This window comes from Neophocaena asiaeorientalis, unplaced genomic scaffold (genome assembly GCF_003031525.2).
Source record: "Neophocaena asiaeorientalis asiaeorientalis breed wild unplaced genomic scaffold, Neophocaena_asiaeorientalis_V1.1 scaffold447, whole genome shotgun sequence".
Lineage (NCBI taxonomy): Eukaryota > Metazoa > Chordata > Mammalia > Artiodactyla > Phocoenidae > Neophocaena > Neophocaena asiaeorientalis.
In genome coordinates, this window is record NW_020174372.1 from 1273034 (window position 1) to 1299309 (window position 26276).

General features: G+C 40.5%; 1 protein-coding gene across 1 annotated transcript in view; it reads right to left on the reverse strand.

The window, feature by feature from the left end:
- LYPD6 (LY6/PLAUR domain containing 6) overlaps positions 1 to 26276 on the reverse strand; it is a 106569-nt gene that overhangs the window by 79296 nt on the left and 997 nt on the right. The window lies entirely within an intron of this gene.

The following is a 26276-nucleotide window of genomic DNA, read 5'->3' on the forward strand; positions in this document are numbered from 1 at the left end:
AAAAAAAAAAAAAAAAAAAATCAAATGGCAGACAATGAGCAATTAAAGCATCGTAAAGAAATGTAATCTTGCAGGTGAAGGCAGGACAGGGAGAAAGAGAATCACCTTCACCTCACTGGCTTTCTTTTTAAACTTCCAATCTTCTCGAGTCAGGACTCCCCAGGATTCGCAGCTCATTCCCAGCCTAGGACTCTCCACCACAAATGACAAGCATCCTCAAGGGATTCATTGTTGCCTTATCCCGAAGAACCCCACTGAAAAGCTGCTGAAATCACTGCAAGCCTTCCATCAGCCCTACCTTCCTGCCAGCTACACGTTACAAATATTCCCTCAGAGGAATAAGAAGGATTCATTTTAAAAAGAAAAAAAAATGAAGTTCTATGCCAGAGACTAAATTATGAGCTCTCTGGTTTTTAGTGTCAATGATCCAAAATAAAAGAATGATAACCTAGAGGGCAAAAGGGCATTTTTATCAAATGTGTTTATCGAGTAGGTTAAGCACCTGCTTACCAAATGAGTCAGACATCATAGCTCATGAGCCGCGTAACTCTGGTCCACAGTAATGTGGACGATATACAAGCAACCAAATATATAATGATAAACAGCATACATGTAGTGCTTGATATGTCTCAAAGCACTTTCACACGTAACTTATCGTTCAATCCTCACAATAACCCCATAAGGCAAGCAGAAAGATTTGGCAAAGACAGGCACAGAGATCTAGGTTTGCTGACTTGCCCAATTTACAGAGGCAATTGATTAGGGAAGGCATCAATACTCAAATGGAGCTCCTGCAGCTTTCCTCTCGCCATGCCCTATCACACTAGGGGAGCACATGTAAATTTGGTGCTATGAGTAAGTGAGGTGTGGGATAGCGAGGTGTGGGACCAAGACCAAGAAGCAAGACTGCTTGCTTCAGGTCCCAGTGCCATCACCTGTGGGCAGTGTGATTTGGGACAAATTATTAAAACATGCTGTGCATTAGTTTCCTCTGCCAAGTGGGGATAATAAGCGCATGCAGCCTTAGAGTAATTATGAGGATCATGTATAAAGGGCTGAGCACAGTGACTGGCACACAGCAAAGGGTTCAGTAAATATTAGCTACCATAATTATGAGGATCAGATTCTCTGCTTAATCAAGATAAGATGCAAATATACTGGGACTTCCCTGGTGGTCCAGTGGTTAAGACGTCACCTGCCAATGCAGGGGGTGCAGGTTCCATCACTGGTTGGGGAGCTAAGATCCCAAATGCCTCACGGCCAAAAAACCAAGACATAAAACAGAAGCAATATTGTAACAAATTCAATAAAGACTTTAAAAATGGTCCACATCAAAAAAAAAAGTCTTTAAAAAAAAAGATGCAAATATACTGAGTCCTTCTGCATATTAGATGTGTGTTACATGCTGTGTTAGTTTCCTATTGCTGCTGTAACAAATTACCACATGCTTAGCTGCTTAAAATGACACAAGTTTATTATCTCTTCGTTCTGGAGGTCCAAAGTCTGAAATAGGTCTTACTGGGCTAAAATCAAGTGTCAGCAGAGCTGCATTCTTTCTGGAGGCTCTAAGGGAGATTCTATTTCCTTGCTTTTTCTAGCTTCTAGGGGCCACCTGCATTCCTTGGCTGGTGGCTCCTTCCATCTTCAAAGCACATAATTCCAACTTCTGCTTCTACTGATTATCTCCTCTCTCCCCCTCTTCCCTCATCACATGACGTTCTCTGCCCCGAGCCATCTGCTTCCTTCTAATAAGGACCCATGATTACAGTGGGCCCACCAGGATAATCACCTCATCTCAGGATCCTTAGCTTAATCACATTTACAAAATCCCTTTTGCCATGTAAGGTAACACTCACAGGTTCCAGAGATTAGGGCGTGGACATTTTGGAGGGACCACTATTTAGTCTACCACAGATGTCAGGGATACAAGAATTAATCTGATACAACTGCTGAGCTCAAGGAGTTCACAGACTATTGAATAAAACAGACATATTTTTTAAAAAGAAAATAAATTCTAGTGCCCATCAGACACCACTCAGGGCTATTGGAGAAGTATAAACAAAGTGCTCTGGGGTAACAGAAGATGGATCCATGTATCTCAACCAAGGAAGGAAGAGAGGGCCTCATGAAGAGAGTGATGCATGCATAGAACTGGGCATTGATATTTGCTTAAACTTGCGGTCAAGGGTATCCCGGGAAAGTGCATTAAAAGGTTGGGAATATTGAACAGGCCGGTGTGATTAAAGCCTCGGAGACAAAAGGAGGAGAAAAACGACCGAAGATAATGTTGAAGGGGACATTAAGGCCATATCATAAAGGGCCACAGCAAGGGAGAGGGACTTTACAGAATGAAAAGGCCTTGAAAGCTGTTGAACCCATCATTCATTTGTGTGTTTTACAAAGAACACTCTGCAGGCAATGAGGAGAGTGACTTGCAGAAGACAGACCCAGCTTACAAGTCATTTCAATTGTCCAGAGAAGAAAAGAAGACTCAATCAAGATAGGAATACAGGAAATGAAAGCAAAGATGGATTTGAGACATATTTCCAAAGTGAAATCAACAGGACCAAGTGACCAAGTGAATACAAGAGGGAGATGAAAATGATGCTGAAATGACTGGCTCAGGCAGCTGGTGGATGTTGATGTCACTAAGTGACCAAACAAACAAACAGAAAAAGAGGGGGCAGTTGATGGAGCGTATGTTTCAGATACACTGATCTGAACCTTTATGGGGACTAACTCTCACTGTTTAGCGAAAAGCGAAAGCATGCAGAAATGACATCAATGTGTCTGAAAGACTGGAAAGATCTGATATTTGGAGTGAGAGGACCTGGGCTCTGGTCCTTTCCCCATATTTATTAGCTTTGTGACTTTGGATAAGTCTCTCGAACTCTCAGGACCTTGGTTTCCCCGTCAGTGAAGTGAGAGGTGGGGGTATTAGATAATCATTAAATTCCCTTCTTACTCTAACTTATGAAGGTCTCACATCTGAGTCATTATTTTCTTCTCAGTTTCAACCACTTCTGCCAGTCACCCTTGACATTAGCTAAAAGAGACTCTGATATGGGTCCTGATTTTCAAAAAAAAGGCTAGAGCTTGAAAGGGGAGGATAAGGGCACTAACGACCATTGCATGCCTACTACGCACCAGGCACTGTGCCTGCCATACTCTCCCCCACTGGTTCTCCCAGTTGGCCTGGACACCCCCAATAGGGGTCCAGAAATAACCTGTATGACATCATGATAGAAGGTGCAGTGAGACACAAAGGAGGGAGGGGTCAGTTCAGATCAGGGAAGTCTTAACTAGAAGATGCCTTGAAAATCAAAGATGGGAAGCTACAAATAATAGCTTCTATTTTCTGTTCCAACTTCATTTTTATATTCTGTCCCCAAAATACTCCTTTCCTATTAGTCTTTAAAATGTGCTTGTGCCAACAGGAGAACAAATGAGTTCTCTTATTGGATACTGAAAATTTACATGGGGGATTATGAGAGCCTAGAGATGGAGGAGGCAAGCAACTAATTTTTAAAGTCTTTTATTTAAAGAATAGTAAATTGAGATAGTACTCTAATGAGGTCACTAATATTAAAAGACACTATAAGCCCCCACGTAAAACTCTTCAGTGGCTTGCGCTGAGTTTAGCTGTAATTCTCAGTGGGGTGGACACAGGGACTTTGCACAGTCATCTTGTGGGTTTTTCAAATTATGAAACTACCCTTTTCGTCTACCTCCCAAGATTCTTATACTTCCCCAGGTAGAATGACAAGAATATTTATACTCCTCTTAAGCTTAGGAACAGATAACAAAAGACTGAAAAATACTAATACCTAAAATAAAATCAATATTCCATAATTGGATACACACACGTATGTTCCTACATGTGTATACATGTATATGCATGTATGCATGTACATGCGTATGTGTGTATATATGTATACATGTGTGTGTCCAACTAAGATACATATATTTTATATATATATAAAATATATAAAAAACATATATATCCTGGTTATATCTGGTTAGGTCTCTATCCTACCCTTTTTGTGTCCCACATCTAGCTACACATGCCCTTCATCCTAATCATATTCAAACACATGACCTCCTTCAGTTGACCATGCTGCTTTCTGCTTTCTGCCTGTGTTTTAGTTCACAGTCTTCCTTCTTCCTTCTTGTCCTCCCCAGGGCAGATGGCCCCCTTCAGCTGTCATTTTCTAGTTAAGCCTTCCCTGATCTCAACTAACTGTTCCCTCCTTTGTGTCCCATGGCACCTTCTATCATGATGTCTATAACTCTTTATCGGAAGTTTCTTATAGATCCATATCTCCCTAGTTTTAAGTTTCCAGAGGTAGAACAGGCAGGTACCCAATTGATATTTGTTGACTGAATGAATGAACATGGTGATAGAAGAAACATCAAGTTCATTATTCGGTCTCTCTAAGGCAAAGATATATTCTTTTCCTCAAAATCCATTTATAGGCCCAGAGAACAAGTTTTGTTTATTTACTATCAATAATTAAAGGTAAGAAGAATGTCCAAAGGTAGTGCTGTTTTTGAAATATAAAATGTTCCATGACTTAAGGGGCAAAGAATGAACCACGCACACAATATGGTTGGCAAAACTTATTTGATTAAAATTTTTAAATTCTATTTATTCTGCCATTATGTTAAAAAAAAGAGTAGAAATTAAACTATCACCATCTTAAATTTCATGCCGCAATAGGATTATAATTTGTAATACTAAAACAGTGGGACATTTATTTTATTTTTTTTGCGGTACGCGGGCCTCTCACTGTCGTGGCCTCTCCCGTTGCGGAGCACAGGCTCCGGACGCGCAGGCTCCGCGGCCATGGCTCACGTGTCCCGCCGCTCCACGGCATGTGGGATCTTCCCGGACCGGGACACGAACCCATGTCCCCTGCATCGGCAGGCAGACTCTCAACCACTGCGCCACCAGGGAAGCCCGGGACATTTATTTTTGTTCCATATGTGCTGAAACAGCTACAGCTTATCCTTCAGGGATATATTTATGGCCATATCAGTCAACAAGCCCTGAGAAACAGCTCTCAGGGAATATGATCACCGCTGATGGCAGAAATAAATTAATAAGCATGCTAACGTGTGCTGGGTGAGATTGTTATTAATGTGTTCGCCTACAGAGCCACCCCGAAGCACACTCAAATGAACCCTGAAAAAGAGTGTCAGGGAAATGTGTCTAAATCCTCCCTCAATCTTAGGAGATAAGGCCTTTTCCAGCAAAAATTGCTTACTCAGTGTCAATTATAATGCAAAACATCAGACTGTGATCTAGGCACTTGAAGTTAAAGCTCATAAAGCTCTCTTCAGTAGGAGAAAAATCCAATTCAATGGTTAAATGCCAATCAGGGTGGGATAACTAGGCAGCAACTGAAAACACAAGATTTAGAAATCAACTGCAATTCCTTTGGGGACGAATTACTGCCAAATGGCTGTCAGAAGCAGAACGTAAGTGAGTTAGCACCATTAACTTGGGGGAAACAAAAGAATGACTTCTATTTAAGTAAACACACAGAGGATCCCAGTAAATTTTTGAAAAGTTACACATTAAATGGGTTTGGAAAACTTTCTTAGCCTAAAAAATATGTGCAAATGAATTTGGGTAATGAAAACAAATTAGGAAATAAGTCAAAACCCAAAGTACATTTTCTCCAACTATTATATATATGTTATACATACATAAAGAATCAAATATCTCCTAAGGGGCTTCCCTGGTGGCGCAATGGTTGAGAGTCCACCTGCTGATGCAGGGGACACGGGTTCGTGCCCCAGTCCGGGAAGATCCCACATGCCGCGGAGCGGCTGGGCCCGTGAGCCGTGGCCGCTGAGCCTGCGCGTCCGGAGCCTGTGCTCCGCAACGGGAGAGGCCACAACAGTGAGAGGCCCGCGTACCGGAAAAAAAAAAAAAAATCTAAGGTAGTCATGAAATTTTAGACTCATGACTGATCTATTCATCCTGAGAAAACACTTAGCCTTTAGAAAAGGGCATTATCTCCTGGGCCAAAAGCAGACTGTGAGCTTCATCATTTGACCTTTTCATCTGCCTTCTCCCAAGCTGTCACTTCTCTCTGCATTCTGAAAAGGAAGAGGAGCATCACTGGGGCTCAAGGGAAAAGACCAGAAGAGACCTGCTCTAAATCACTAACCCAGGAACTCTCCTTCTGTCCACACTATGTCTTGTCCCAGGTTCTTCACCAACCATGAAAAGCAATGGCAGGCAAAGTAGAAGTGACAGGGAAAAGTAGGCATCTGGAAGAGGCCAGTAGTCATGGTTGGTAAGAAAAAGGTGATGTGCCCACATGTGGGCAAGGAAAACATCTCATATGTTTCAAGCTTCATTGATTCTCCTTTTACCAATACATAGGAAAGGAGCCCAATGACAAGTATTGTACAGTGTGGTCCTACCCGCAGCCACAGCTGATTGGTCTAAGTTGATATCTGTCCCAGGCTGGGCCAATCAGCTCTATTCTTCAGGATTATTGATTCTGGGAACAGAAGAGCATGAGTCAGTCCCACATAGTGGCATAAAATATGGGATGCGTGTATCTCAGGAGCATTTGCAGTCACCTTCTCTACACCTGGGCTGCAGTAAGAAAGAATGAAACCAACGAGGTGAGAGAAATCAAGAGATGGGGAGAGAGTATTGGATACATTCAAGTTCCTGCTGGTGAGACCCAGCTATAGCCTTGGTCTACCAGCAGTTTCACTGTCTGACTCTTCCTTCAATTATTCTCCATTTATTCATGTAAGGGAGGGGTGGCAGAGTCCAACAACATAAAAATGTACTCTTACTCAAGCACACAGACCCAGAGTACAGAGGTGAATCATTACGGAGTCCAAAAAGAGTAAGTTAGGGGTAAGAAAAAGATCCATTCTCCTCCACATACGAGATAATCCTTGAAAAATAAATTTTCCTAAATTAATTTGAGTTGGTTTTTGCTGCTTGTAAACAAGAATCTAAATACTTGATAAAAATAATAAAAACATTTTATGCCTGAGTACCTTTGACTATAATAGGAGACTCAGAGGGATGAGTAGCTTGAGAAGGAAAGATCTCCACGACTCTACAGTCATCTGAGCATGCACAAGTCCTTTGTCTTGTTGATTGTGGGGTTCTTTAGGAACTGATTACTCATGTGTATGTATATTATGTACATATATATATGCATGTAGGTTTATGCCTATCATGTCTTAGCACCAGAAGTTAAAGCCAACATCTGCTCTCCCTGATTCAGTGCAATCGAGAGATAATGTCAGATTACTGTGGAGGAGTAACAAGAACAATTTTGCAGCCCTCAGAGCAATTTCAAAAGTTTATAATTTTCGGGCTTCCCTGGTGGCGCAGTGGTTGAGGGTCCGCCTGCCGATGCAGGGGACATGGGTTCGTGCCCCGGTCCAGGAAGATCCCACATGCCACGGAGCGGCTAGGCCCGTGAGCCATGGCCGCTGGGCCTGCGTGTCCGGAGCCTGTGCTCCGCAGCAGGAGAGGCCACAACAGTGAGAGGCCCGCCTACTGCAAAAAACAAAAAAAAAAAAAAAAAGTTTATAATTTTCTAAAACTATATGCAAGACTTTGAGAAAGCATATAAAATGCTAATGTGATAAGCATTATAGGTGAAAGCATAGAACATGTTGATGTGAGAAGATTGATTAGAAGACCAGGTCTCATGCAAGCAATTAGAATAGACACTTGAAGGCAGATTTAATTCCTATCATATCAATGTAAACTATGTACCTTAGCAAAAAGTAATGTCACAAAAAAATGCTTAATGATATTAACAAGTCTTGATATTTAGATATAGAACACTGAGACTCATGCCAGTTTTCTTGGTCACATCTGGGCAGCCTATTCTACCAGCCTGAAATATTAAAAACACTCTGAACTAACATTCAGTATTACTTTGAAAAGATGAAGCCATTTACCAGGAGTGAGTTTTGTCCCACAGGAAAAATATAATTAATTTAGGCAACTTTTAATTAAACAAATTCTAGTTCTCTTTAGAACAGTGTCTCAACAGCTACTTCAAAACACACAAATACCCAACGGCTAACTGTCCATGGGTCCTCAAACCTCCCAAATCTGTCAGTTCTCAGGGCTCAAGAGCTCCCAAGGCAAACAAATCTTCACTTCCTGAGTGAGAAAGCGGAAGAGACAGTTTTTAGCAGACTCTACCATTATAAAAGGCAATACTGTCCAGGAGAGCTTCTTCTCCAGATTTTGCAAATTATTAACACTCCTGAACATCTATTTAAGCTTGAAACAGACTGGCTTTTTCATACAGTAAAGGGTCCAATTTCTCTCCCAGACCCCTTATACCACAAAGTGGAGAGGAAGGGTGAGCACAGGTGGTTGAGGGACTCACTTCACAACTTTCCACCAACATAGATGCATTCCTTAACACAGAGGGGACCAAGGGGCCAGAGAGAGCCAGCTGTGGCTCCATCTAAGTCTCTTGTTCCTCCAGATGCTGATGCTCTGCACCTCTATTTTAAAAGGCTTTGCCTTATTCTCTTAAAATGCCATAGGGAAGAAGTGACCTAAGTGGCCTGAGCTAACAGGAGCAACCTCCATGGCCACCAGCATCACCACCCCACCTCTTACCTGCCTTAAGCACCAGTGTGATCTGTCCATAGATATGGTGCACAAAGCATGTGGGGAGGACAGGGGACCAGGAGGAAAGAAGCACAGGATCTTCTGTTTGCATCTTTCTGACACCAGTCCCTACCTAGTTATACCTTCTTGTGCCAGACTTCAGGACAGAACTCCTTTTAAAAATAGCAAAACACACTGCTAAAGGTTTTCTGAGTGAAGCTTCAGTCCCCTGCACAGAGGGCAGAACCACCGCGCCGGGTTCCTCCTTAAGCAACGATCTTTGTCACAGGCTCCCCTGCTTTTACCATCATCTGACTGGTGCCAGAAACTTTTGATTTACAAGCTGGAGAGTCAGTGAAAAGAGCCCTTAAAACGTTTCAAGGAGCAGATTTTTTTTTTTAACGAGCATATTTAGGTTGTTATGAGTCAAGTTCAAAACTCAAGTCACATGAACAATTTTTATAGGGGGAGGAGTAACCTGAGGCTCAAATTCATTTGCCTCCCATTTGAAGTAATTCATCTTTAAAACTTCTGTGAAAATTCTACAGAGTTGCCCAGAAATCGGCACAACCATCTGTAAGTAAAAACAAAAGCTCTCTATAGTATATATCACAGGTTCAAAGCACTTTGGCATCAGCAGATTGAACACGTTACTAAAAGAATTTAACTGCAAGAAGAGCTACCATAATTACACAGCAGCTGGTCTAATGTTGACAAAACAACTTTTAAAGGCTTCCAGAAGCCTTAAAGGCTTATCAATTAAAAAGGCATGAATAGTAATGTGCATCCTATCCTTAACGCCACGAGCTGCATCTCCTGCCAATACAGTGAGGTTTTCATTTTGGAACAACCATTTCTTACATCTTACGATTAAGCCAAACACGTGAATAAATTCTAAGTTATGTCTAGGTGAGACTATTATACTTAAAATAAAATAACTCCATAAAACTCGATTATAAACATTGAACTTAATGAGCATTTCCATACTGGCAAAGTTCTTATCAAAATGCCAACAGCTCATGCCAGAGTTTGTGCTTACTTTACCAAGAGCAAGCAGAGAAATGGTTTAGATTACTGTCTACACCAGCCAACAACGTGCTAGAGGCAAAATGAATGAACGAACAAACGAATGGGTGGATGTTGGAATGCGTCTGCTGGAAGCATCCCAGGTACACTGACTTACTCCCCTGGAGGTCTGCCCAAGTGGTCATATGGAATGGCCTTCTCTGCCAGGACCAGAAAGAATTTCCTTCAAGGTCCGTCTCTCACAGGAACCCTTCTCCACACTTCCCACAGGCTTGTTTCTTGTCTGAATCCCTTACATTCGGAAAATTAGGAAGGATTTTACATATCACTGCATCTGATCCTCTTTAGGGCCCTCAAACTTTTTGTATATAGGGGCAGATAGTAAATAATTTAGGCTTTGTAGGTCGTGTGGTCTTGTCACTACCCACCTCTACCGTTGCAGTGTGAAAGCAGCCTTGCACACTTAAAGCAGCATGGCTGGATTCTGATAAAACTCTATTTATAAAAAGAGGCAGGGAGAGGATTTGGCCCAAGGTCAGTAGTTTGTTGACCCCTGCTCTACAAGCACGAGTCCCCACGAGTCCAGGAAGTCTCTCTGGGGACACCTCCAGCAAAGGGGGCTAATCCCTTCATAGCTGTCTCTTCTATTTCCTGAAGCTTTCTCTTCTCTCGGCTGAAATGAATCTCCCCACAACTGGCAGCCACTGTCACATCTTCACCTTCTGCTAAGCCTTCCTGTCCTAAATCATTCTCCCTCACCAGAGAGCTCTGCACAAACAGGCCTTCAAAAACCATTTATTTAATTAGAAAATAACCACCAGTTTTGTCTTCTGGAGCCCCGGAGGGGAAGTGTAGTACCTCTTCCACCCGACGGCCCTTTATGTCTTTGAGGACAAGTACGGGGGGATACGCATTCACTGTCTGACCACGCGTTGGGGATCCATCTCACAGCGCGTTTCATTATTAGTTTTCTTCATCCGTGTACACATTCATTCATTTATTTATTTATTTATTTTTGGCTGCATTGGGTCTGTTGCTGCATGCAAGCTTTAGTTGCTGTGCACGGGCTTCTCATTGCGGTGGCTTCTCTTGTTGTGGAGCACGGGCTCTAGGCGCACGGGCTTCAGTAGTTGTGGCTCACGGGCTCTAGAGTACAGGCTCAGTAGTTGTGGCGCACGGGCTTAGTTGCTCTGCGGCATGTGGGATCTTCCCGGACCAGGGCTCGAACCCGTGTCCCCTGCGTTGGCAGGCGGATTCTTAACCACTGTGCCACCAGGGAAGTCCCTGTGTACACATTTTTTCCTCATCATTTAGATGGCAAGTGAAGCATAGCCCCTGGCACATAGGCTCCATTTGGTTTTAAGAGTGAGAGTAACAGAATAACCACAGAAATATCCATCAACAAATCTTTTTAAAAACCTTTCTCCACAAATTCAGCGGGGACAGCTCCTCACTGCAGCGGTAAATTGCTAGTATGCGGAATTCTTCCGAGGTGAAAACTGATCATTGAGAGGCAAAAGCCTTCCTTCCTCTCTCCCATCTACCACCCATCGGGACCCAGGAGTATAATTTTAATGCACTACACTTCATAACGCCAACATCCCAACTGAGAGTTCTGAGGCTGGGCCCACTGGGGTCCTGGTCACATACTCGACCCTTCTTCTTGCCCTACAGTGGCCCTACCTTAGTCATTTTAACATCCTGTGCTCTGTATCCCTCTCCTTAATAATCCCCACCCAGAGCAATACACACACCGTTGGTATTTATCAACGGTATTGATACCAATGGTGTTATTCAAGAGTGGATTATTGAAGGCCTGCTATGTGTTTTCGCATAAATACCAATGGTGTATATATTGCTCTATGTGGAATCTAAAAATAATGGTACAAATGAACTTATTTACAAAACAGAAATAGAGTTACAGATATAGAAAACAAACTTATGGTTACCAGAAGGGAAGTGGGGAGAGGGATAAATTGGGAGATTGGGATTGACATATACACACTACTGTATATAAAATAGATAATTAATAAGGACCTACTGTATAGCACAGGGAACGCTACTCAATACTCTGTAATGATCTGTATCGAATAGAATCTTAAAAAGAGTGGATATATGTATATGTATAACCGATTGACTTTGCTGTACAGGGCCGACTAACACAACATTTCAAATCAACAATATTCCAATAGGGGCTTCCCTGGTGGCGCAGTGGTTGAGAGTCCACCGCGTACCCCAAAAAAAAAAAAAAAAAAAAAGCAATATTCCAATAAAAAATTTTTTTAAAGAAATAAGTTAAAAATATATATATATATTCTGTAAGTCTTATTCACAAAGGTATAATATTGATAAAAGAATTATTAAAATGATTTCCTAAACTGAAAAGACAAATGTAATGAAAAAAAACCTTAAGAATACTCATAAATGAGCAACCCTCCTCAAGGAAAGAAAGTGGGTCACTCACAGAATCCCTACTTTCAAAACACTAGTGAGGTTATCTCACAGTGTTACCTCTAAAATCTACCCCCCAGGATAATTCTCTTTCATAATCAGTTATAAAATATTCAATGATTTTAATAGACTATTCTTAATATACTTTTTAATAGCAAAGGTCTTTAAGATCATAACAGTGACCTCATCTCCTGTAACATCACTCTGCCTTTCTATATTCCTTCTCCCAACTCCCGTGAAAGACAGGGAGGAGGCATTTCACAAAGTCCTGTCCTGTCTCCAGTCACTAGAAGCAACTCTGGGGGCTGTGTATAGATGAGAAAGATATGCTTGTGGACACTCACCAGGGTGGTGGAGAGGACCCGGCAAGGACAGCGTGAGCATCTGCCCACTCCACGCTCCAGCAAGCCCAAGACCAGCCGTCAGCTTGGCTGTCCAAGTCAGCAGACACTAGCCACATGTGGCCACTTACATTTAAGTAAATTAAAATTAAATAAAATTTAAAATTCAGTTTCTCAGCTGCACCAGCCACATTTCAGTAACTCAGTAGCCACATGTGGCTAATGCTTCCAGATTGGCCAGTGCAGACACAGATTATTTCTGTCACCATGAGGGAGACTAGAACATTCTACTGGACAGTGCTTGAGGGTCCACTGGGCTGCTCACTGATGCTGCTCTCCAGCCAACACCTAGGGGGCCTCATAAACTGTCACAGCCTGCTGGAGCTGTGCTCTGTACCTCCCTGAAACCCAAAGAAGAAGTGGCGATACAGAAATGTCACACAAGGTTATGCCAAACCACTAACAAGACATTGTTTTAAAGGCATTCTTTAACTAAAATGAACAAAGAAATACACAACTTGCTCTTACTTCAGGGAGTTCTGTTGAAGTCCTCAGCTTTCCCAACTCCATGAGAAACTTTTACCCAGAATAAAAATAAGACTTGAACCTCATCTAGATTCTAGTAAAAAGTAGAGGGAGAGGGAACAAGAGGCAAACTTTTTCTAATCATTTGTTCTGAAGTTGGCATCCTTTGTATTATTTTATGAAGTTTGTTTTTGTTTTAATTATCATTTTGCATCAAAAAAGAAGGCAGAGGCTTTTTTTTCCTTTATAAAATATGACTCCAAAGTTCCAATGAAAGCGTTAAAACACTTACATGCCTTAGATTTATCACCAGGCAAGTGAAGTTGTTCAATAATCTGCCTCTAGGTAACACAGCATACAATTTTTTCAGGTTTACTGAAACTGCCATCTCTCTAAGATCCAAGAACAAGAGAAAGTTGCTAATAAATTTTAAATTTCCCACACAGTGACTTTGAAGAACATAAAATTAGGAGAGGAACTAAATTCAAATTCTAAGCTGCTTTCTGAAAGAGGAGCTGACCTCCCGATAGTCTATGAAACATCTGTTTTGATAAGAGATGTACTTAAAATTCCCCACATGTCAGTTTCAAGTTACTACAAAATATAAGGCAGCACCAGCTGCAAGGATAAGGGGGAGAAGCTGTTGCTCAAGTGTCGCGAAACACTCAAGATTTTAATGGGACTCAAAACTCTATCATTTGCATATTGTGATCCTGGGAAATAGACTGAACAGAGACCAAAGTCCCATCCCTTCCGCAAGCGAGAAAATTCTACCGTGATCTTGGTATGTTTTCCCTTACTACCTTCCTGCTAAGGGGCTGTGGTGTGTTTAATTCTCACACCTTTTAACCAAATATCCTCTCATTATTTCTACCCCTCCAAATATTATCCATCTGCAAGGACTAGTTCTATTCTCACACTCTCCATGAAAGCTGTTTCAACTCTTCTGGCCCACACATTCCTAACTCCTCTCAAATAGCTGTAGCAAAAAATAAAGGACCCTACAACTGCCACTTACTTGTGCCCACTCTGCTCTGACAGGTCAATCTGATCTCCTCACGCTTATGGATCAGCTCCCGTTTCATGGCTTTTGCAGACAGTGAAGTCCCCCAATTATATCTTCAGCCCAGATCTCTCCCCTGAACTCATAGTCATACGCTCAACCACTGACTCCCTGTCTCCATGTGGAAGCCTGATAGGCATCTCAAATGTAAGGTGTCCCAAGCTGATCGAACCCTCTTCCAAACCTGTTCCTCCTCAGCCTTCCCATCTCAATACATGACAGTCCCACCCTTTCAGTTATCTGGTCCCAAACCTTGGAACCATCTTGGACTCTGCTTTCTCACTCATGCCCCACATCCTACCCTTCAGTAAATCCTGTCTCCTCCACTCTTTTCAAACAGACAAAGAATGCCCCTTTATACCACCTCTACTGCAACCACCTGGGTCTAAGCCAGTATCCTCTGGATTACTGCAGTAGCCTCCTTCAGGCTTGCCCCCTCCCTCCTATTATTGATTCTTACAGTAGCCAGTGATCTTTTAAATCATACATTTAATCAGGTCATTCCTTGGTGCAAATTCTGCCAATGGCTCCCCAACTCACTCAGTCCCAAGGAAGGAAGGAAGGAAGGAAGGAAGGAAGGAAGGAAGGAAGAAAGAAAGAAAGGAGAGAGAGGGAGGGAGGAAGGAAGGAAGAGGGAAAGGAAGGGGGGAAGGAAGAGGGAGGGAAGGAGGAAACATCTCCCAGATAACTTCTAAAGGCTCTGCAGGATGGAAGGGCTGCCGCCTTATGTCTCTGACCTTTTACTACTCTCCCCCCAGCTTATTCCACTCCCATCACTGGTCTCCTTGCTGTTTTGAGAGCCAGTGACTTCATGATGCCACTGTAGCACCTTTGCATTTCTGCCTGGAAGGCTCTTCCTGCAGAGGTCCCCAAGGCTCTCTCTCTTACCTGGTCTAGGTGCTCACGTGACACCTTCACAGCGGGGTCTCCATGACCACTATATGTAAAGTTGCCAACTGCCTCCCACTCACCTCTGACATTCCCTCTCCCTCACCTCTGACGTTCCCTCTCCCTCTTCCCCACTTTAGTTTCTCCATAGCACTTATCACCACCTGGCATACCACATATTTTCTTATTTATGTCCTTATCTTCTGCCCCTACCCCTCTAGAATGTAAGCTCTATGAGGACAGGGATTTTTGTAAGTCTTATTTACTGCTTTAGCCCCAAAGACTTTTGCTTATTATTTCATTCACTATTGTGTTTCCACCTTGAACTGTGATTGGCATGAGTTCGTTCTCAAATATTTCAAGACAGACACAGAGAGAAGCCATTCCAAGTTCTATGAGGACAGTTCCCATGCCTTACCCTTTCTTTTTATATCTTTGGGTAGGGCCCAGAAAAGAAGAACTTGTTGCTTAATTATTGCTGTGTTTGCACTGGCAAGTATAAAATATTCAGTCATTCACATTTTGGGACATGTTAAATGTAGACAGTGTTGATGCAGTATTAAAAGATATAACTATTTTTTCAAGATTTCAAAGCTATTCAAACTTAAAGCTCAGTAAGAGACAGTTTCTTCAGTGCTGCCAAAAAAATGACACAAACACCTGCCCAAAAAAGATGGGAAAGGAAACCTTAGTACTGTCATTTGTTGGGTAGATTATAGCAAATAAAATCAACTTCAATGCCAAGCCCCCAAACAAGTCATTTGAGTTCTTTTGTCATTAGCTTGATTATTAAAATAAGCAAGTGCTTGGGCTTCCCTGGAGGCGCAGTGGTTGAGAGTCCGCCTGCCGATGCAGGGGACACGGGTTCGTGCCCCGGTCCCGGAGGATCCCACGTGCCGCGGAGCGGCTGGGCCCGTGAGCTATGGCCGCTGAGCCTGCACGTCCGGAGCCTGTGCTCCGCAACGGGAGAGGCCGCGGCAGTGAGAGGCCCGCGTACCGCAAAAATAATAATAATAATAAAAATTTAAAAATAATAATAAAATAAAATAAGCAAGTGCTTTTCATAAATCAACTTCACTTTGCCAAGTGGTGATGCTGGTAAAGCCCTAGACAAATTGGTAGGAAATTACGGATATTGGAGGAAAGCAACAGAGAAAGGAGACTTCCCCCTCCTGTTTCAAAAGAGGATACATACCCTATCATCTCTTTTCTTTATTGAGCTATAGCTGATGTACAATATTATATGGTACAGGTGTACAACATGGTGATTCACAATTTTAAAGGTTATACTGCATTTATAGTTATTATAAAATACTAGCTATAGACCCTGTGTTGAGCAATATAACCTTGTAGCTTATTTATTTTATACATAATAGTTTGTACCTCAATCCCCTACCCCTGTCTTTCCCCTCCCCCACTCCCTCTCTCCACTGATAACCACTGTTTGTTTGTTCTCTATATCTGGGAGTCTGTTTCCTTTTTCAAACAACTAATCTTTAACAAAGGAGACTTACTAATCAAGACGTCTAAAAAATGGCTAGGAAGACAATCTTTCTACACATCCAGAGTACAGCCTATAAAGCATCAACAATCAAGTACAGACCAAATGCAAACCAAATTCTTTTTCACATAAGATGAAGTTTATGCTGAAAGCTTTACGGAAATCAGCATCCCTAAACTGACTGAACATTCCAAAGGGGGAATGCTGTAACATGCCAAAACAAAGCCTACTTAGTAGTTTTAAGGCACTTGGGTTCAGTCCCACAGAGAGCATCTCATTCCTATGTGAGAAGACTCGGGTCTCCTCCAAAGTTCATTGAGCTTCTGTGGTACAGAACCAGCTACACCTGTTCGGTTTTGTGAAATCTGTGCAAAACTTTCTGAGTAGAATTCTTATATCTGAGTAACTTTCGAAGCAGGAAAATGAACATTAAACATTAATTAGCATCATGTTGGTGGGTTATACAAAATTTACTTTTAATTGTTAAGAAAAACAGCCTTGTATGGTAGGTAATGGTTACATTACTGGAATGACAGTGGTGACAATTAACAGGAAGCACTGCTCGTTAACTAATCTGTTAATTTATTCAGCAAACACTGATGGACTAGGGAGAATGTCTGCTCATCAGATATCTGCTGAGCATCTAGTCTGTGCCAGGGCTTGCAACGCGCAATGAACTAAAAGCTCTGTTCGTATGTTTAAGGGAAGAGAAAAGGCAGCCTCTAAAAATAAGAAAGCTGAATTCAAAAATCTAGGCACAGCGCAGCTTGGAATCCTTGTGGAGACAGTGCAAGGAGGTGAGAAAAGTCTTATGAATCAAGCCAATATGATAATATGTATATTATCACTTGGGAAAAAAATAGTTACAAATTGTTCACCAAATTTCAAAACTCAATTTAGAGTATAAAAATATAATTAAATGCGTACAACTAATTCCAACTATTTTAACAAGACAAGAAAAACTAAATAGGAATATTGATGTTTCATCAGAGATAAGCCTGAATTCAAATAACAGAACATTTGACAAAGATTCTTAAAAATTTTAAATAAGGATGGAGGACAGACAACCAAACTTTAGAAATAGTGTAACATGTAAATTTAATTTAATTGTAAAAGGGAAATTATTATCATATTTTGGCTTTTGTATCCTAACATTATCTAAAAAATTATCTCTTTAACAACATATCAAGAAAACTGAACTCATAGCCCACTGAAAGTTGTCTGCTATAGGTTACCTGGAGAGATTTAGATTATTCTAACTGCAGAGAGGTCACAAAGTACAATGATGACAATATGAAAAATAGGCATCGTGAATACTTATTCTCTCTTTCTAACCCAGAGTTACGCCCTGTTTCCCGCCAATCCCCGACAACCTCTGAAAGGGGAGCTATTTCAGCAAGAGGCGGCAGAATCCAGACCCAGCCACGCTGTGCGCTGAGCTTCTGCTGCCACTCCCTCCTCGAAACACTCCCACTTTTACGAGCTCCTCGTCCAGCAAAGGGTCTGGCAGGAGCCAAATCGATTGGTGTCGGTGAGGCGATGTGTGATAAACGTCTTCTGTAATCCTGAAGATGAAGGCAAGAACAGTGCACATTTTGTATGCGTTCAGTATTCATCTTTTCATATTTATGCTACAGCTCTGTGATTAATTGCACTGCTTTGCTCAGAAATGCCTCTGTCAGAATGAACAGTCTTTTATAAATTGTTCCTTTATGAAATATTATCCTCTCTCTATTAATAAACGTTTCAATATTTGTTAGGGTGTGTACGTGTGTTTGGGGAATTCATTATTTGTGTTTTGACTCTCTGTGACTTTACGGAGTCTCAAATACAAAACTTAAGGGAAAGTGCATAGCTTGCAAGTTTGTGCTCTCTCAGTGTCTTCTTAAAGTAGACGCAGGAGTTTTCTAACAGAGTACATTTTTTTTTATTAATTAATTAATTTATTTATTTTTGGCTGTGTTGGGTCTTCGTTTCTGTGCCAGGGCTTTCTCTAGTTGCGTGAGCGCGGGCCTCTCACTGTCGCGGCCTCTCTTGCTGCGGGGCACAGGCTCCAGACACGCAGGCTCAGTAGCTGTGGCTCACGGGCCTAGTTGCTCCGCGGCATGTGGGATCTTCCCAGACCAGGGCTCGAACCCGTGTCCCCTGCATTGGCAGGCAGATTCTCAACCACTGCTCCACCAGGGAAGCCCCAGAGTACATTTTTGATCACAAGGTTTATACAACATAAAAACTCTTCAAGATAAGAGGCAAGGGGCTAGCTAGAAAAGAAACAGGAAGAGAGACATACTATGTAACCGTAGATTCACAGAATTTAAAACCCAGAAGGACCTCAGACAAAGCTAGTTCAATATTTGGTGTTGCACAGAACACTGACCCAAAAGATGCACCTTCAAAATGGGTTCCATTGTCAAACAGGTTTGGTTTTCACCAAAGAGTATACCACCTTTCAGGTATTTAGAATGATCATTCACTTCCTGAAATTTCTGAAAAGTCTTGCAATTGAAAAGCATTTAACCCATTGTTTCCCAAACACTTTTGACCATTGTACTTTTATTTCCCTCAGCATCCCAAGGAACCAGTGTCTCTTCCTGCAGATCCTGCTCTAGAAGTGCTGATCGGGTACAGTCATTTTACAAATGAGGAAGCAGACATTCACAGAAGTTAACTGCCTTGGCCAAAATCCGGTAAGGAATTGGTGGTTGATAATTCAGCAAATAGCCTGATGAGAGTTTAGATTAAAAGTGGGAAATAAGCAAAGATCCCAACATCTTTCGTTTCCACCCATACCTCACCACAAAATCGTTGCCTCTTCTGTGTCTCTGTCTCGGTCCCCTTGGAGACTTAGACTCCCTCAACTTTTACTTGCCTACTTGACCAATACGCAGCTGTTAACCAGCTTGGATCCATTCATCAGCCAGCACTTGCTTCCCCTGAGGAAAGCCTTTTAACAGTCATCTTTTAGACTCTACAGTTGAGACTGTGACTCAGCACCTGAGTGGCCCTAATGGAGGCTGCAGCAGGAACACAGCAGATAACTTAAGGCAGATAAAGCTTTGTGGCTCTCCTCAAATTTATTTCTGTATATTTTAGGGCTTCCCCAGATTAAGATCGGAATCAGATAGGACTGGAAAGTTTTCTTCAATCAGTTATAAAGCAAGTGATCCTTTCCTTATTGTAAGTCCTCCAGCTCCTTCTTTTCTGTACTCTTTTTCTTCTTTCCATTTCCCATGTTCAACCTTATTCAGGACACTGTTCCAGGAGAGATCTGAAACCCTCCTGCAAGGTCAAAACCTCCCAGAAACTGTAGGAAATGAGTTTACCCACTTGCCTGAAATGTCTTCTAGGTGCTACAGCATTCAACATTTCTTGAATTTGCTTGGCCTAGCTGAAAATTACCCTTTCTAGCAAAGGTCTCTCTGACATAGTTCCCAAGCTGAGAAGAAAGTACCATTACAAACAGTACCTCTCTTTAAATTGCTATTCCATTATATGATATGTATTGCCTTTCATTTAGAAAGTTGAGCCTCCAAATAGCTTTGATGGGAAAAATACCTCTTGCATCCTGTTGATTTTTACTTGCCTGGTTTGGCTCTCCCAAAGAATAACACTATTGGTAACAGTAGAAAATGAACTCTGAGTTATTTCTCAGAACTGGATGGAGTTGACGCTGATCCAGCCACATCTCACCTGGTGCCCCCAAAACAACATTTTAAGTCAGCTGGCTGTGATTCCAACCTATGACAATGGAACAGGAAGAAGAATCCTGGCTATTAGAGACTAAACAGATCTAGCCTTGTCTAGCTCTCTGTTTAAAAAGCATCAGCCCGAACTGTGTGTTGAAAACTCATGCAAAGAGTTTTCAACAGCCAAGAAGGACTTTGTATATCTTTACCTATATATGGCAAGTTTGATATATTGTCTTCTATTTTATTCTATTAAGGATAAAGATCAAACACATTGAACATATGCTATATACATATAGCTAGGTAGCCACCATGAAACCTAGAGAAAAAGAATGCAACTAAGGTAGTAAGAAATTACATACGAATAATTAAATCTGGGTGATGGGAAGAGAAATGATTATTTTCTTCCTTGAACCTTTCTGTTGTTTTTGGTTTAGCAGAAATTATCTATATACTTCTAAAAAGCACAGTACAGCTTAGTATGAAAGTGTGAAACAGTCAGCTTTTTATTTCCAGGTGGGAAGACAGCACATCTAACTTGCCCAAGTCCTAGGTCATGGTGATTGATGGCTTAGAGTCTATACAGTAAAGACCCTCAGTATCTAGAGGGTACTCCTAGGAAACAAAAGCAGCGAAGTGTCTCTGAGGAGAACAGTCACAGCTTGTGATATTTATTTGTTCTTGGTGGACATCCAGAGACTAAACTTAGATGGCAATTGTCATAAACTACAAAACCCAAACCTATCCCTTCCATCTAAATCAATCTTCTGTGATCCCCCTCCCCTCCCCTACCCCCCAGCCCCCCCCCCAGCCTCACAGCTTTTTCTCTATGAAAGTAGTAAGTCTATTCAACATATTCTTTGAAGGCTTACTCTGTGCAAGACAATATACTCATGCCAGCATTCAAGAGAAATAAGACATGATGTAAATAAGCTAGAATGTAAAAAACAGTAAGTTAGTACAAAATACAGGTATACGTGAAAGAGGAAAATGTACACTTATGTAAATGAGGAGAAAAGGCTTCTTTGGGGAGACCGCATTTGAACTAGGCCTTGAAGGTTTAAAAAGAATTGTCAATTGGGAAATACTGGATAAAAGGACACTCCTGACTAAGGACACATCTGACCAAGAACAAGTCAGAATTGCTACAAAAGTTTCTGTGCGTTCATTCGGTTGGGTGACTGGGAATATGAATTTTAAAAATTCCATAAAGGGAAATCCTTCTATGAAGTTATACATAAAAGAAAAACCATGTACTTCTTAATATCATTCCTTTGATCTTGTACAGAAAGACCTTACATAAATTCAGAATATTACTTCTATTAAAGTCAGTATTTTTAAGAGTTAACATTTTTAGAACACTTGAAAGTCAACTTTTTTATCTTTAAGATAAAAAGTTCTAAGAAATTAAATGTATTCCGCATGGATAATCAAGTCGAAAGAACAGGCAAGATCTACATAGCAAGAAAAGAACAAATTCCAGGGAGTATGCTAGATACTTTAAAATTTTTATTATAGATCTCCAAGAACTCTGTCTTCTTAACTTAGTTTGTTCTCAATACCAACATTACGCCACACTTCTAGTTGCTCAAAACCATTTTATTAGATCAGCATTACTGGGTAGTTTTAAACGTCAAAAAATATAGGTTGGTTCCTCCTCATCTAGGAATTTAAAGTTTAATTAGTGCAACCCCTTGATTTTATAGTTGAAGCAGATGAAGCCCAGACACTGGGTGCTTAACTTGCTAAAGGTCAGTCAGCTAGTTAATGGTCACCAGTTAAACTGGAGGAAACTAAATAACTTGCCTAAGGTCACAGAGTTGGCAACTGGCAGGGCCAGAATTACAGCATGGGAAATCCCAGGCCTCTAACATTGCTCTACACTGCCGTCTCTGCCAATGGAAGATTCGCAGAATCCCTCATAAGCAGGTAGAGTCCTGCAGATGAAAAGCCATACAAATAAAAAGCAGAGTAATAAATGCTATTATTATAAGTGCAAGTAAGTGTATATATTATCTAAATTGCTTTAATGGTATAAAGAAACTAGTATTTCTAGATGTCTTGATGGAAACAAATAATGTGTACATTTGCTAGTTTATATACTGCAAATCTGATACTTCATGATTTGAAGGGGAGGAAATGATTTGAAGGGGGTACTTCTTGAAAAGGGGGGAAAATGGGATGAGAATAATGCAATCTTTACTTATCCTGCGTTTTAGGGCATAAAAATATTAAGAAATATATTTTTGAAAATGTGTATCCAAAATCCTACCACCCAAACACATTAACTGTATTGTTATTTAGAATGCTTAGAGATACTTGTTTTGATAACTCAAGTAACAATCATGATTTAAAAAAAAAAAAGTCAGAGATAGGACAATCTTGGCTTTAAGAATTCTTATATCTATGGCTTCTACAAAAAGATGAAGATTTCACGCCCAGTACTTCTGTTTTGCCTAACAATCTATGATGTAGTAATCATTCATGCATACACCTGAATGTTTTTTGGAATCTATTTTTAATTTTAGCCTGCAGCTCCTCTTGGCAAAAGAGAGAGTAAGGATGGGCAAGTGGGATGCACGACAGGAGATAAGGGTATTACAGTCTTTGAGCTTATTACTTCCTGTCTGAACCCCCTAGCTTTCAAATATCAACAGATGTGTTCTAGTTCTAGTTTTTTATTTTCAGGAAAAATAATCCAAGTTCACTGTATTTGTAACTGTGTGCATGAGAATTTGACTTCCAGTATCTGTATTTTCCCAGTTCTCACTGTCTAAGGAAAGCACAGTGTTCACATTCAGCCACACTTTTCCTTAGTACCAAATACAAAAAAAAAATTATTTAAACATGCTGCCTTTCATATATAGGGAATTCAGGGGGAGAAAACAGGCAAATTTTTCAAATGCAGATTTACAGAAGACAGAGAAATGATAATCAAATGAGCCTTTGTTATAGTAAGACTATTTGAAATCTGAGGTTACAACACTATATATTATTTCCATAATACTTTTTCTTCTAAGAGCAATACATGTTCATTGAAGAAAATTTGGAAAATACTGAAGTAAAGGAAGATAATAAAAACTTTTGCAATCCCATAATACCCAGAGATAGTCACTATTAATGTATTGATGCATTTCCTTCTATAATAGATAGATGAACAGATATGGAAAGAAGATTTATACAAACTAACTCAACTACACACTTTTAATGGTATCACACTAATATAGAATTTTATATCCTTTTCTTAACATTAACTTTAACTTGGTGGACACACTTTTTTTTTAAGAAAGCTGAGAGAATATTATCCAGCTATACTGACCTCTGATGGGAATGGAATCCAAAACCATCTCCTATAAATGTGCTTTTCCCAAATACACTTTTCCCAATTACACTTTTTTCCCAAATACACTTTTGCTTTTCCCAAATTGCTTTTCCCAAATACACTTACCTTCAATCTTCCATTTTGACTTTAATCTTCTATTATTTTTCTTCCCATTTAGGCTGTCTTTTTAGTTATTCCTATGATTCAACTTTATCAGTGTAGTTTTCACTTACCCATAAGAACTACATACCATCTACAGACATTTATAAAAGTTTAAATAAAACCATCCCCAAACTAGCTCCTGGAAGAGCTTATTTGTCCACTCAGAGAAGTGTCTATCTCCACTCTCTGTTTCTTGTTTCTTGGTCAAAAAAAAAAAAAATTAATGAATAGGGAGGAACCAGGATTTGAAATCCAGTCAGGCTTTCTGAAAGTTTAAAAATATCATATTTTGGGCAACACTTTAGCCACAAATATATTTCCTCCTTAAACTCTAATACATTATTCCCCCTTTCTCCAAAATAAGTTGTACTAACTGTAATCTGTGTTCACTTTGAATACTGATCTATAGGGACATGGATCTGGCCTGATGGCTGCAGGGTCCCCCCTGAAACTCCTCCCCTGACAAAAGCCCCACGAGGCCGCCAGCCAATGCCCCAGAGAGCTGTCATTTACACACTAAGGTTCAACACACTTGAGTGATGGCCATCTTGGTGATTTAGTATCTAGTCTGTTGATTGGGTCTGGAGTATCCTGAGCACTTGCCATCTCTTGATCTATTACCTCCAGTGTGTTTATTGCCTGAGAAAGCCTGGGTATAAGAATGTTACTCAGCAAAAGCAGAAGCAAAGAATTCATTTATACTGTGTTCTCTTTTTATCTCTGAGTATCTGTTTGGTACAATGTAAGCCAAGTATTTCCACAATTCTCCTTTCACAGTATGTAAGAGTCTTTCATTATTATTTTGGGACTCCACTGCAAGAATTTTTCCACATTCATTTTTGGCCATCTCATTTTCAGTGTGCTTGGGATCTGTCACCCTTCAGGGGCTTAATTTAATAAACTGACCCTTCAAATATTTCTACCTACATTAATCCAAACAAAATTAATTCTACTCATCTTAAAAAATATTATGCAATGTGTCATAAATAAAGATCATGAGCAATAGTTTTCCAAGAAAAGATGTGTAAATGATGGGTTTTTAATAAATAATCAGATAGGCAGATAGCTGGAAGCCCCTTATTGCTAGCTATGCAAGTGAAAACATGATTTCTCTTTAATCAATGTTTTCTGTTGAATTTGTAAACTAGTTAGCGAGGATTTCAGGACTTTTGATGAGTGAGTTTTTTTTTTTTTTTCCCAGAGTGGCTCTGGGTTTATTTAAGTAATCTGTTTTGTCAACTCTTTTTAAAATTCAAATGACACTACTGAAATAATCATTTATTAGGGCTTCACTGTAATTGTCTGTTGAACTTATGAGGAGTTTCTGCTTATAGAGTGGGAGACTTAATGTATTTCTCAAACATCTATGCCACTATTAGTCACTTGATTTTTCTGAAGCACTACCATAAGGCCATCATTCTTCAGGGTTTTGATTACTTGTATATTTAACAACTCATTAATAAAAATAATATGCCCCTTGGAAAAGGATAGTTCCTTAAAATCCATTATTAGCTTTCTCCTTAAATGTTTATCAGCCCTCACCTTACAGGGAGCTATGTGGTACTTTGCAGAGAGCAAAGCCTTTTGGGAATGGTACATAATGGTCCAGAAGCTATGCGCTGAATAGTAAAAAGAGGTACAGAAATTAGAACTAGGAAAGAAGGAAGCCCAGCATGAAGAAAGGGAGGGAGGGAGCAAGGGAGGGAAGAACTTGGAAAAAAAACTTGACTTGAACTCTGCTATTCACCTTGGAAAAGTCACTCAACTTCTGAGAGCCTCAGCTGTTCCACCTGTAAAATCAGGGTGACTTCCTCACAGATACTTTAATAGTAGATTTCAGTGTGCCATGTAAACTGTACATATGATGCAAAGTATGGTTTTTTACTTGGCATTATTTGCTATAATCAGTCCCGTTTATGCATTCTGTGCTATAAACATTCATCTTATAAAGACTGTCAACAGCTTCAAAATGTAGACCTATGCATTGTAGCTACCCTTTTTGGTCTGGAAGCATTTCTGATATTTTTAACCCAAAAACCTAATTCACAGTTTTTAACAGCCTTTGTGTGCCTACAAGCTCAAAAGCGTACTGTTTGCTCTCAGGACTAGAGTTCTGTAAAACCTCTTTTTAAACAAGGAAGCCTCTTTTAAGTCCTGTTTCAGTCTGGTGCCTTTGGTCAAGGAGGAAAGTAAAATTGAAAGCAGATAGATGTTTTACATTTAAATGGGTTTACCATAAATGTGTATTAAGCCATTTCATGGACGATTGCACAAATATCTTTTGCAAACTTGGTACACATGAGCACATATACAGTAACCATTAACGTCTTCTAGAGAAATAGGGTGCAGATCTAAAATTTCAAAGAGCTACTTCGAGTAAGAAAACGTAATGGCTTTAAGGGAATTGCCCTAATAATATCAAGGCATCTGCAATGGCTGGCCAGTGAAGAGCAGAACAGAGCATATGTCACTGTAAGTCAATTTAACAAGAAATAAACTTCCCCCTGGAGAATCTAAACTCCCTAGCCTCCCACAAAGAAAACTGAATTTTGGAGGTCACACCTTGGGTGAGTTACCAGAGGGAGAAGCTTAACATTCTTTTTGTCATATGGCTCTGGGAGGTCAACGCTATTCTACCAACTAGCTCCCTGCCAAAGAGCTGCTCCCTCCTCAATGTCCCGCCCC